Source organism: Triticum dicoccoides, chromosome 5A (genome assembly GCF_002162155.2).
Source record: "Triticum dicoccoides isolate Atlit2015 ecotype Zavitan chromosome 5A, WEW_v2.0, whole genome shotgun sequence".
NCBI lineage: Eukaryota > Viridiplantae > Streptophyta > Magnoliopsida > Poales > Poaceae > Triticum > Triticum dicoccoides.
The window spans coordinates 442005717-442019779 of NC_041388.1; the positions used below are offsets into that span (position 1 = coordinate 442005717).

Sequence of the window (14063 nt, forward strand, 5' to 3'; positions counted from 1 at the left end):
ATATATATATATATATATATATATATATATATATATATATATATATATATATATATATATATATAGGGAAAAGCAAAGCTATTGTGTTTCTCTCCAGAGATGGCAATCTGAGCCACATAATCTGCTTGGGATCTGGTCCCCTTTCTTTCCCTCTAAACATTTCTCTCATTTTGAGTGTGTGAAGTTTATTTTCTCATTGAGATAAAGCTGGACCACTTTCACATGTGCATAGGCACTAGGCCCAGTATGTAGACTGCCATGGACTGCACCGTGCGAGTTGTCGGGCCTTGAGCGAAGGGTTCCCAGCCCATGGAAGGTTCCTGCGTTGGAAAGATTTCTTGCAAAAAAAAATCATCGTTGGTTTTCTAGTATCAGTCCTGCCGTGCATGAAAGCCCAGCCATCCACACATCTTCTCTCTCCTCCCCTACAGGGCTACAGGGAAGATCTAGATCGGGCTCCTCTCTTCTCCATCGTTTCTGGTATGCCAAATCCATCACGGAGGAGAACATACGCCATCATCCAAGAACCACAACCACGGCTCACTCTTCTCCCCTGGATCCATCATTAAGCCATATGCTCCCTCCTCCCAGCTGCACCATCGTCCTCTCCGACCCGCACGGCATCACAACTCACAGCCATCGAAGCCAGAGACCCAAGCTGGTGCACCCAGCGTGCTTTCGGATGGCATCACATGTACCTGGTGCTCCACCAAGGGGGAATGGGGAGGACGACGGGAGGAGGGCCATAGGGTGGAAGGGGAGTGGCTGCCGTGCTGTGGCCACAATCTCAACGGGAGGAGGATCAGGGGGAGCGGATGGTGCTCGTGGGTTTCATCCTACGCCGAAGTAGCTGGTCGGAGCAGAGTGGCAGATCCGCCTGAGGTACTTGGCTACTTGCTGTGCCACCGACCAAGGTCCTGTGCTCATTGAAATCTCGTTTTTTTCTCTACAACCCTTGCTACTTTCCTTTATTTTTTTACTGTAGTTGATACAAGATGACAAGCAGCAGCGGCCAGCTGATTAGGCGCCACATCATATACAGAAGGAGCATCTTAGCTCCCACGAGCTGCTACTTCTTACTGCTTTTTTGGTACCTAGCAATCACTTTGCATTGATGTATTTGTTACGATCTTGTTGAATTAGTTTTAGCCGAATGTAATTCTCCAGCACTGAAATAATAGCCGATGGATTCTCAAAACTGTTCTACTTGGTGTTTCCTAACTAATTGAAGAAGTTTCTGGACCTCATTTGTTGTGCATGTTATTTTTTGGTGTGGTCAAATTGGTGGATGGTAATTACGTTACACACAAGCATTGCTTATTGTGCATGTGTTTTTTTAATTGCGCCACTCGCACTTTTAAATTACCGAGCACAACCTTCAAATTGGTGTACACCAAACACTATGAATTTTCTGAGTATACATGGCTTCAGAACCTGTATGCACCTGGCTCTTTTGCTTTGTTAAAACTGACAGTTACAATTCATTTTGTAGAGTTTTTCCACATCTTTGCTTTGACAGAATAACATTATGCATGGAGTGAAGGAAGAAGCTAAATCGTTCACATTGCAAAGACATGATTCAGGCAAAATAACAGGTGTACTTTGACAAAATAAGCTTTGCCAGTTTAATGAAATTCTTCAGTCCGCAAAGACATATACCCGTTCTTTATCGTAGGGAAGAAAATTGATGTCTTAGTCTTGATTCCATGGATTTGATCCTATCTGGTTTTCCTAGAAGAAAAGTAGAATATGGCTTGCATTCTCATTTCTTTTCATATACTGAAATACCACTGGTTGCTCCTTTCTTTATACAACGACACTGCATTCTTCTTCTTTTTTCTCGAATACGCACGAGTGTGCATATCTTATATTATAGAAGAAAGGGGGAAGAACCCTCCACAGTTTCGTTACACAAAAGATTACATGGCGTACGCCACCATCCACCTCCTATGGCCTAACCGGACTACTCGCGGCGAGCCCACTCTAGTTCCTCTACGAAGAATGCATCCAACTCTCCTCTTAGCAGTCCCGCCTGCCTCCACACCCTACCCTCGCTCACAATCCGGGGCAGAATCTGCTGAAGGCTGACCGTTGCCCCGTTGAAGACGATGGCATTCTGGTGCTTCCAAAGCTCCCACATGACAAGGAGGCACAAGGTCCGCATCGTCCTCGCCGGCCGCCCATGGGTATCCTGCCGGGCACACCAATCTGGCAAGGGCTCTCCAACACATAGAGCGTTGTGCCGCCCATGGCCATGAACACCTTAGCCCATACTTCCCTCGCCAAAACACACTCAATGAGCAGGTGGCTAATCGTCTCCTCGTGCTGATCACAGAAAGGGCAAGAGTCCTGGTGCGGTAGTCCTTTCCGTGCTAACCGGTCTGACATCTAGCAGAGGTTCATGATCGCAAGCCATGCGAAGAAGCGGCACCGGAGCGGGGTCTGGGAGCGCCACGTGAATGCCGTAGTGGGCGACCGGGGGGCGGCAACTGGAAACACAATCGCCCCCACGATGAAAGTAAACGTCGGTTCGGCCCTAGACGGCGCTTTTTCGGCGTCCCGGGGAGCCGAACGGCTGGAGATGCTCTTACTACTGGTAGCAAGGACTTGAACCAGGATATATACAAATCTCATGTTATTATACTCTTCTAATCAACACATGTAGTGCGGCGTGACATACTTAAGGGCTGGATACATTGGATCCCCACCATGTGTGGAGCACAAAATACTAGTTTGTATCGAACACATCAATTATACAAACGGCTATAACTACTTCCATTTTACATACTGCAGCGAACAGGCCTCCTCTGTCGAGCAATGGCAGCCGGAATCCAGGGCAGTTTAATGGTGCCGAGCATGAAGTACAAAAGCTAACAGACAAGATGTCAAATAATGTGTGTGCGTCCCCTACTGTCCATTCCAAGTATCAATAGACCTAGCGCAGAACTGAATCGTTTGTCACAGAAATCCTTTTTGACATAGTAAGCCAGAATACTAGTCAGAACAAATAAATAAATTAGTTAATTTGTTAGGCCCCTCATTTGTTGGTTCAATTCTTTGACAGTGATTATTAATAGTAAAATTTCAATTTTATATCACAAAAAGTACACCATGAAAAACCTCAGTCGAATACAAGTCCAACAGTATTTTTATCATAGCATATACTTCATATATTGCTAGTAACTGGCCTGATTTTGTTCCTGTTCGTGGCTAGTTGCTTGTCGTTGTCAGTGTTAAACAGTTGCTTGTTGTTTCTAGAATTTTCTGAACACCATATTCATATTCTAAATACCATGGGTTATCTGAATGCAATTGTTTCACTGAAAGATAACCATAATTTTTAATATTTTAGCATGCCTAATCTGTTCCTTTACACCTTCTACTACATTTCCAGGGAAAATACTGAGTTATGTATGCATCACTTGGAAGTGGTTTGCTTAGCTTCTTCAGCTTTCTACTTTTTTTTTCTACATTCAGCTTTTATTTTTACATGTCGATGACTCAGTATTGGGCCATGCATGACTAACTTATACTCCCTCCGTCCGGAAATACTTGTCACCAAAATGGATAAAAGGGGATGTATCTAGACATATTTTGGTTCTAGATACATTTTTTTTCATCCATTTTGATGACAAGTATTCCCGGACGGAGGGAGTACATTGTTTAGTTTTTCTTATAGACCACTTCATTCCAATTGCCATCCTAGCTACTGAAGCCACTAGGTTGGTTGCTCTAAGGACAAAAATGCATGCGTAACATGCTAGACAATTTTTAAAAATATATGCCATGTTCATGTATGACTTTATGATTTTTTTTTAATGAAAGGGGTTTCCCCTCTGCCCTAACTTTTATTAAAAAGCAAAGGCACCGCAAACACAACCAGGACTTTTGAGCAGCTCTCGTCAAAAGCCAAATAGCTGTCACAGACATACGGTTTCAAATCTATCCCTATTACAATAGGAGGTTCAAATGAAAACTACTGACGAGATATATGAAGAACGAACTTTATGAATTTATATGTTTTTCTATACCCAAAGGGTGTTAACAGTTTGCTTCTTTGATTAGAATATTGAAATCCATTTATGATTAATTAGTGGTTCATTGCAGGATAGAGCATTTCAAGAGAACATGTCAGATGGACAAACTATTACTCATGTAGTTTGAAGATAAAATTTACGAAGCCTCGCCTTTATAGCTTATTTATCCCCATCCCTTCACATGTTTGTTAGCGCATGGTGAAAGTGATATGCTGTGAATAAACAAGCACGCAACCCCATCTATTTTACAGCTGTTCTAACCATCACTCATCAGGACTGCCAATGTTGCTGGCATGTAGTATTACATTAAATATGATGATTGACGGGGCCATTGATAATTTCATAGAAGAGCAAATAACAATGTTTGATACAACACAGTTTAGATCAAATTGAAAACGCATGGCAGAGTGACCAGACGTTGTCCTACAGACGACATGGGACGTCGTCCACTAATTTCTTTCATGGTGATTCTGTAATCCTCCTCCTCGGAGGCTTGTACTACTAAACTCTCTTTCTGTGAGTTGTGGTGGACGACCTTGGCACAAAAAAGAATAGAAAATTGGCATAAGACGACACACTAATTTATAAATGAAGAATTGTGAATGAAATATGAAACTTACACCCCTCATGATGGTCTGGTATCCCTATATTCTCATAATGACATGGGAACTTTCATTTTCCATTACCCAAACCTTGCACAATCATATGCATGCACTTTTTTTACTGGATCAAGCACTTTTCATACCCATGAAGATCATACCCCTCGGGGCACCACCCTAGTCGACCAGGTGGTGGACGGCGGTGGCACCGAACAAACCTTGTTCCCAAATCTTGCACATTGTATATGTGCACTCACTTTATTGGACCGGGCACCTTTTATACCTCTAACATTATACCCCTCGACGCACAACCCTTGTCGAGCAGCTCCCTTTGACGGTTCACCGCCACCTGCGACCATTCATATATACCCGACCTCTCTCTCTCTCTCTCTCACACACTCACACACCAGTTATGAATGAACAACTGTGAAAGAAATATGAAACTATACCCCCAACAGTGGATTAGTATCCCTCTGTCGTCATAATGACACATGAACATCCATTTTTGCTTACCCACACCTTTGCATAATCATATGAGCGCACTCTTTTTACTAGATCAGGCATCTTTCATACCACGAAGGTCATACTCCTCAGCGCACCACGCTAGCTTGTCGACCAGGTGGTGGACGGCGGTGGCACCGAACATAACTTGTCCCCAAACATTGCACATCATATGTGTGCACCCTATTTATTGGACCGGGCATCTTTTATACCTCTAACGTTATACCCCCCGGCACACCACCCTTGTCGAGCAACTCCCTTTGACAGTCCACCGCCGCCTCCAACCATCCATATACGCCCAACCTCTCTCTCACGTGTGTGTGAGTTGGTTGGGCAATGGATAGACGGATTAGAATATAATCTTGACAGCAACACTTGACGTGTGGTTAAACTCACTCAATAGAGTTGGCATAAGACAACACACCAGTTATGAATGAACAATTGTGGATGAAGTATGAAACTGTACCCCTCACGGTGGTCTAGTATCCCTGTATCGTCATAATGACACTTGAACTTTCCTTTTTCATTACCCAAACCTTGCACAATCATATGAGTGCACTCTTTTTACCAGATTGGGAACCTTTCATACCATGAACTTCATACTCCTCAGGGCACCACCCTAGCTAGTCGACCAGGTGGTGGATGGCGGTGGCACAGAACAGAACTTGTCCTCAAACCTTGAACATCCTATGTGTGCACCCTCTTTATTGGACCGAGTACCTTTTATAACTCTAACCCTATACCCCTCGACACACCACCTTTGTAGAGCAGCTCCCTTTGGTGGTCCACCGTCGCCTCCGACCATCCATATACACCCAACCTCTCTCTCTCTTTCTCTCTCTCTCTGTGTGTGTGTGTGTGTGTGTGTGTGTGGGCTGGTCAATGGATAGATGGATTAGAATGTAATGTTTGAACCAACACTTGACGTGTGGTTAAACCCACTCGAAATATATATTTGTAGAGTTGGCATAAGACGACACACCAGTTATGAATGAACAATTGTGAATGATATATGAAACTTATACCCCTCATGGTGGTCTAGTATCCCTATATCATCACAATGACACGGGAAGTTTCATTTTCCATTACCCAAACCTTGCGCAATCGTATGAGTGCACTCTTTTTACTGGATCGGGCACATTTTATACCACGAAGGTCATACTCCTCAGTGCACCACGCTAGCTTGCCGACCAGGTGGTGGATGGCGGTGGCACCAAACAAAACTTGTCCCCAAACATTGCACATCATATGTGTGCACCCTCTTTATTGGACCGAACATCTTTTATACCTCTAACATTATACCCCTCGGCACACCACCCTTGTCAAGCAACTCCCTTTGACAGTCCACGACCGCCTCCAACCATCCATATACACCCAACCTCTCTCTCATGTGTGAGTTGGTTGGTCAATGGATAGACGGATTAGAATGTAATGTTGACACCAACACTTGACGTGTGGTTAAACCCACTCAAAATATATATTTGTAGAGTTGGCATAAGACGACACACCAGTTTATGAATGAACAATTGTGGATGAAGTATGAAACTGTACCCCTCACGGTGGTCTAGTATCCCTGTATTGTCATAATGACACTTGAACTTTCATTTTTCATTAAGCAAACCTTTCACAATCATATGAGTGCACTCCTTTTACTAGATCGGGAACCTTTCATACCCTGAAGGTCATACTTCTTCGGGCACCACCCTAGCTAGTCAACCTGGTGGTGGATGGCGGTGGCACATAATAGAACTTGTCCTCAAACCTTGCACATCCTATGTGTGCACCCTCTTTATTGGACCAGGTACCTTTTATACCTCTAACCATGTACCCCTCGACACACCACCCTTGTCGAGCAGCTCCCTTTGATGGTCCACCGTTGCCTCCGACCATCCATATACACCCAACCTCTCTCTCTCTCTCTCTCTCTCCCCTCTCTCTGTGTGTGTGAGAGTGTGTGTGTGTGTGTGTGTGTGTTGGTCAATGGATAGATGGATTAGAATTTAATGTTGGAACCAACACTTGACGTGTGGTTAAACCCACTCGAAATATATATTTGTAGAGTTGGCATAAGACAACACACCTGTTATGAATGAACAATTGTGAATGAAATATGAAACTTATACCCCTCATGGTGGTCTAGTATCCCTATATCATCACAATGACACGGGAAGTTCCATTTCCCATTACCCAAACCTTGCACAATCATATGAGTGCACTCTTTTTACTGGATCGGGCACCTTTCATACCATGAAGCTTATACCCCTCAGGGCACAACCCTAGTCGAGCAGGTGGTGGATGGCGGTAGCACCGAACAGAACTTATCCCTCAACCTTGCACATTGTATGTGTGCACTCTCTTTATTGGACCAGACACCTTTTATGTGCGTCAAAGGGGGTGGAGTTGTAGGAAATGAGGCTGAAAGGGCGGATCGGGTGGGCCGGGGGTGTCGAAGTCCGACGTGCCTGCTGTTCGGACTCCTACAAAGCTCCTCCCACTTTGTCTCCAATTTTGCAAGAGAAAGTACTTCTGAACCGCGCCGTGAACTAATACAGGACCGTGTTGGATAGCTTCTGCGGTTCGGATGCACACGGGTGGTTTAAGGGTCGACGTTGGAGATGCTCTGATCCTGATGCACCCATCTTTTTTTTCTAAGTTTGTTTTTGTACAAGCATCCAATTCTGGTTATCCTGTTTCTCTCTAGTGTGTGGAAATAACAAACTGATAGAGCCTGACTTAGCTCACGAACTCATTGAGGAGAACCTCCCAGATCCTACACCATGCACGCATTAGCCAAGCACTAATGAAATACTAGCACGTTAGGAGTGGCACCACCTCACTAGTCAAACACACAATTAGCCATCAAGTTTCCTTTTAGGGATGATTAACCACCAAACTGAAACCAAGCCAGGCAGCTGGCCAGCAGTGGCATGCCCACAGTCGGCAACCAACAAAAATGGAGAGATAGAGAGTCACGTGGGGTGCACTGACCATCGAGACATGTTCATGAGAATGAGTGAAGGAGCCAAGCCATGCATGTGAAGCACCGTGGTCTGACTATACCCGTGACGCAAAACTGGCAAGTATATGTCTATGCATGGCTGAAAGAAGGGGCTGCTTCTTACTCTGTCTGGCTAGTTGCCGTGTATGTGCACATAGATGAAAGTAGGGACTGCACCTTCCTTCTTTTGCATTTGTAGAATTGACTTGAAAAAAAAGTAAAATGTATTTTAAACCAACGTTCGAAGTAAAATGCATTTTTTGTTAGTAAATATATATCCAGAATAGTGATCTACAAGGCTTAATGACAATTAATTAAATAAATGTGTGTTTTTTTCCATCCAATCTTGGATCGCCAAAATTTCACATTTACCATATTTTGATTATTTGTTTAAGAAAATGTGTTTTATAAAACAAAATAACTATACAGTTTACTAAAATCCAACTCTCACCACATATATTTTGTATTGTCATTTCTACGTCTCATTTTCTTTACATGGCTGGTCGCTCCTCCACCCAACAAACTATAATTAGCAAAAGTTTTTTTGAACGTAATTAGCAGAAGCTTAAAAAAATACCAAAATTAGCATCAACCTTGATGCCCACTGGAGGAGATGGTACTGCCATTGAGAATGGAGGCACATTGTAAAACCTCCATGTTTCTTTGTCAAGACTATGGGAGGATTAGTCAAGAATACATGCTGCAACGCATTAAAGTATTCAGCCTTCAGAATTTTGTCTTAGTGTGTACTCTATAAGCCAACGTGAATTAAAGGTACCAAAGCTTTCACATTTGATGCATACAATGGACGTTCATACATGCTAAAAATAGCTCGCGATGGATAGAACCCTTCAACATTAACAAGGCAACAAAACCTACAACATAGGCTTACCCAAAACAGATGATGCTCGAGGACCAATGCTAGAAAGAAGCTGTGTCCATTCCCTAAGTACTCCTGCCATTGCAGGGGTAGGTTGTCATTTTGGTCCGCTGCCATGTAAAGCACCCCCACATGGCTTCCTCTTTGGTAAATGCGAGCATCTATAAATCAATAAATAGGAACCTTATCAACAGTAAAGTTCGGATCTTGAAGCAAACTAACGGTTCTGATAGCCACCTCCATAGCTAGTGTTGATAGGAAACCCTTCCTCTCTCTCTCTCTCTCTCTCTCTCTCTCTCTATATCTATATATATATATATATATATATATATATATATATATATATATATATATATATATATATATATATATAGACACACACAGCCGGTCTATTTTGATAATACTTCCGCACTGCAAGCTCACTGCAAGTGCACGTCATTGTTTGAACCAAGTGTGCTGCAGTATTGAGGCGAGTTAACTTCCCGTGACAAAAAACTGCACGCAGTGTTTTTTGGTACTGTTTCCGCTCTAGTTTTTAACCGTTTGTCGAAACGAGGCGTGTAATATATCGTTGAAAAGCTATGGATTAGACGCAACTTCTCCATGTTGAACACTTTTCGAGATTCCTCACGGTTTAAGAGCAGTTTTGAAAATGGTGCGAACCACAACGAGTGGCAGCGAGCATTTTTTCGCATTTTTTTCTAAACCGCTCATCGGAATGAAGCAAATGATACACCGTTGGATAGATATCGTCGAGGCGCATCTTTTTTATATCTATTTCTTTCTCTATTTCGTTACGATTTAAGAGCAGTTTCAAATTTACTAAATCGCGGAATTCTGTTTTTCAAATTTTCGGTATTGTTTTCACTCTAGTTTTTTAACCGTTTGTCAAAACGAGGCGTGTAATATGTCGTTGGAAAGATATGGACAAGGCGCAACTTTCACATGTAGAAATGGTTTTGAGATTCCTTACAGTTTTAAGTTAATTTTGAAAATCGTGTGGCAGACGACAAATGGCAGCGGCCTTTTTCGCGAATTTTTTACAAACCAGACGGCGAAATGATTCAAACGATATGTCATTGGAAAGATATCGATGAGCCACAACTTTTTCATATAGAACACTCTCTCTAATTCCTTATGCTTTAAGAGCAGTTTTAAATTTACCGAAATACGGACATTGTTTTTTCGCGACACCCAAATCGATGTGGGTACTTCAACCGACTGAAAACCGCACTGCATCGGATGAAAAACCGCACTGCATCAAACGGGTAAGAGAACTGCATGGTTTCTTTTATTCAAACGTAATTTTTTTTAAAGACGAGAAAGTAGAGTGCACTTCACATCGGGTGTAAATGAACCACACCACTATCAAGAAGTAAACCGCATTACTTTTTTTTGCTTTCTTAACAAATATTTTGCACTTACGGGGTGAACAACATCATACGGCCGACCGCACTGCTTCAGAATGAAAACCGCACTGCATCGGATGGGCAAGCGAGCTGCATAATTTCTTTTGTCAGACAAGTTTTTGTTGTTTTTTTTACTTTTTTTTGTGAACAAGAGTGGACCGCACTGCATTGGGTGTAAATGAACCACAAACACTATCAAGAAGTGAATCGCATTACTTTTTTCCGCTTCCGTAACAACTTTTCTTGCACTTAGAAGATGAACAACATCAGACGACCAACCACACTACCTTAGTTGGAAAACCACACTACATCAAATAGTCAAGTAAACCACATTAGACTTGTCGGGAAGTTATTCTTTTTCTTTTTTCCATCGTGTGTTCTGCACTGCAAAGACGAGAGTAGTTATCTACATACTTTCTGCATTGCACGAACAAGACTAGTGCACTGCACGAACAATACTAGTGCACTATAGGGGGCGGCACATGTGCACTGCACATACAATGCAAAAATGCTGAAAACACACATTGGAGGGCAAAAAACTTCAACAGAAGGGGATGCATCCCACACATCCAGGGGACATCTGGGCTGAAATTTATACTAGTGGTGCCACAATGAACTAAAATTTTACGTAGGCACTTCTCAATTACAAAGTATAAACTGCCATCGACGGTGCAATGAACGTCTCCAACATGACATGCAAACTGCACAACACAAAAAACCACCATTTTCTACTAAAAATAGCAATAGAAAAGAAAAGGCCCTCTGTCCTCGACCGCCACTACCTCAAAGGACAAAACAAACGAAAAAGCGGCTGCTCGCCTGTGCTGCTGCAACCGGTAGCAGCTCGCCGGCGAACTGCATGTGCACACCCCAGCCGTACAAAATAGCCCTTTTTAATACAATAGCCCTCAAAATGAAAAGCATAAAAGCAATCGGGTCCATGGACTTTTGCACAACAGAGAGAACATAGCCGGAGCCATCATCGGGGGCTGCACATCAACCGAATTTTTTGCATTGGACATAGAGAAGAAGAGAGCTGCACAAATGCCAGGACAGAGCTGCAGGAAGTGTTCGAGGCCACCAAAAGGATTTATAAGTGAGCTGCATCCTAGATCCTAGCAAAAAACATGCCTCAAAATGAACTGCATGATTTGCAATCGGGCCCCTAACAGAGCTGCATCGCAAGAGAGTTCACCTCAGGGAGGGGGTCAGGGGGTCGTCGGAGGGTGTGAGAGAGCACCACCATCGACGAAGCCGCTGACCTCGGTGGCGCCGCTCGCTGGCCAAATCGGCGGTGGAAGAGGGAGAGAGTCGCCTGCGAGGGAGAGAAGTCGTGGCCGCAGATGCAGTACCACAGATGGTGGCCGTAGGTGGTGGAGATGGGATCCGATCGCGCGGGGGCACGAGGCTGCATGCGCCGCTGGCAGCAACCACTCGAGGCACCGCACCCATCGGCTGTGTCCTGCGAGCGCCAGAGAAAGGTGGAGGAGGGTGCGGGACAAGGAGCCTTCGGAGCCCCTTGCGGGGGAAGAGGCGAGCTCCAGGCCCTGGCCGCACTGGCCACGGCATCCCCACGGATGGGCACGGCCACAGTGGTGGCACTGCTCCACTTCGGCGGCGGAGGTTGCGTGACTAGCGATGGGGAGGCGCGGCGAACTGCATGACGGAAGCCAGCGAACCTCCCTTGCTGCTTAACCGCACGGCTAAGTCAGGAGGTCGATCCCGGTGGACGCGGGTGAGAGTCGGAGCGCGACGAAAGTGGCTGCGGAACCGCGGGAAGCAGGAGATCCGGTCCTTGGTGGTTGGAGGCGGCAATCTCCGTCGGCCTCGTTCTGGGGTGATAGGCTGGTGGCGGCGGGGATCGGGGGCCCCGACCATGGCGCTCCCCTCGGATCTGACGACGGGGGACGAACAAGGGTTGTCGGGGACCCCTAGGAGGCCGGTGAGGCGTGGTGGAAGGGGAGGGCGGAGGCGCGCCGGCCAGCGGAGGGGCTGGCGTTGGAGATCTGGGACGGGAAAGGTGGGGAAGGAGGTGGGGGCACCAGAGCCGGCCTGGCGGTCGGAGGCCGGGTTGAGGTCCATCATGGGGAGGAGTGGGGGGAGGAGAGGTGGCAGGTAGGTTGGATCGGGGGAGTTAGCCGGGAGGAAGGAAGTGGAGGGGATCGGGGTAGGAAGAAGATGGACAGAAGTGAGGTCGTGCCAGGAGAGGGAAGAGTGGGTGGGGTGGGACGGTGGGTTGGGGGTGTTATCAGAATAAGGAGGTTTTGTTATGAGAATAAGGTCTTAAGAATGTTATCATAATAGACACACACTAGGACATAGGCCCCTGCATTGCAATGGAATAAAAAAATCACACGCCCTAACCCTTATAAGCAGGGCTCGAGACGACCCTCCCACAAACCCTACACGTATTGACATCCTCTATTTTAACAAGACACCCAATCTGTGCCGTTGTTTATCTTCCTTCCCGGCCTCACAGAATATGGCCACGACAAATTTATTTCAATAGATTGGATGCAATATATTTTTATACTATATAATTATTTTCTATTCAAAACAAACTTATTTACATCTACATTAATGGTAAAGATATCTCAAAAGACATGCATTTTTGGACTGGGCTTCTCGATCGCCATCAAGATTTTAAATGTGGGTTTTTCTCTTCATCATCATTCCTGGAGATGACTTTGATACACAAAGTGTGATATCAATGATCACTTGCTTGGAGATGTCGCCCTTAAACCAGTAGCTTTCTTTAGCATTCATCTGGTGAACTTGATGCTATCTATCACATTCTCAGGAACAACGATGGCATTGCTTATCAATTTGAGAATATAATCAGTTTTTCCTTTTTAGTTGTACAAATTCAGATCATCCTTCTATGATTTCCTTCACAACTTTCAGGTAAAAGGATTTTAATGCACACTATATCATGCATATGAGTTGAATAAAATTTAGCGCTGCAATGTGCCTTCCTTGTGAAAAAAAGTGACATGTAATGTGACATCACCGTTGAAAAAAATGATCCTTATGTACACTTTCTATTCATAAGAGGAAAGAGTGAAAATATCACATAATCGGTTTTAGTGTTATCCTAATTTCTAACATTAGATCAAAAGGTGTATATAATTCTATTACCCTTATTTTACATATGTACATCTTTTGTTAGCTGCATATTAATTTTTGATGAAAATCAATGCTATCGAATGAAATAAAGTTTTGTGAGTCCGCAAACCATTTGCTTCGTACGACCATGATTTCCTTTAATTACAAGAGATGGCATGGTCCTCCCTTCCGGCCCCCATTTCACGCAAGTTAACTAATATTCACATCGCAACTTTTTTATTGTGTCCTTTTCTTTCTTCTTTCCTATATTACGAAATTCCTTTGCTTTCAAGGTTAAATAGGACCCACACTTCAGCCTCTGTTTGTTATTCTTGATGTCTTTTTTATTCTATGACAACTCGTGGGCTATATAAACTGGTAAAATATCATGTAAAAAAAATGAGGTGGGACTATTTAAATGCATAATGAGCGGTGTAGTTAACATGAACTGGAGCTAGCTTAGCTGGTTGTAGCCTGAAGGAAGCAAATAGCAGGTCGTGGGCTCGATCCTGAGTGACGTACACCAACAAAAGG

The 14063-nt window shown here is 44.1% G+C and overlaps 2 long non-coding RNA genes across 2 annotated transcripts; one reads left to right on the top strand and one right to left on the bottom strand.

The window, feature by feature from the left end:
* The first annotated feature begins 406 nt into the window (after positions 1-406).
* Positions 407-1247, top strand: LOC119297588. Its single transcript, XR_005145685.1, has 2 exons — positions 407-882; positions 986-1247. It is a non-coding gene; the product is annotated as an uncharacterized LOC119297588 (long non-coding RNA).
* Positions 1248-11015: 9768 nt separating this feature from the next.
* LOC119302191 lies at positions 11016-12637 on the bottom strand. The gene is made up of 2 exons (XR_005147394.1): positions 11620-12637; positions 11016-11482 (listed from the first exon to the last, which is right to left on the bottom strand). It is a non-coding gene; the product is annotated as an uncharacterized LOC119302191 (long non-coding RNA).
* Positions 12638-14063: the final 1426 nt, after the last annotated feature.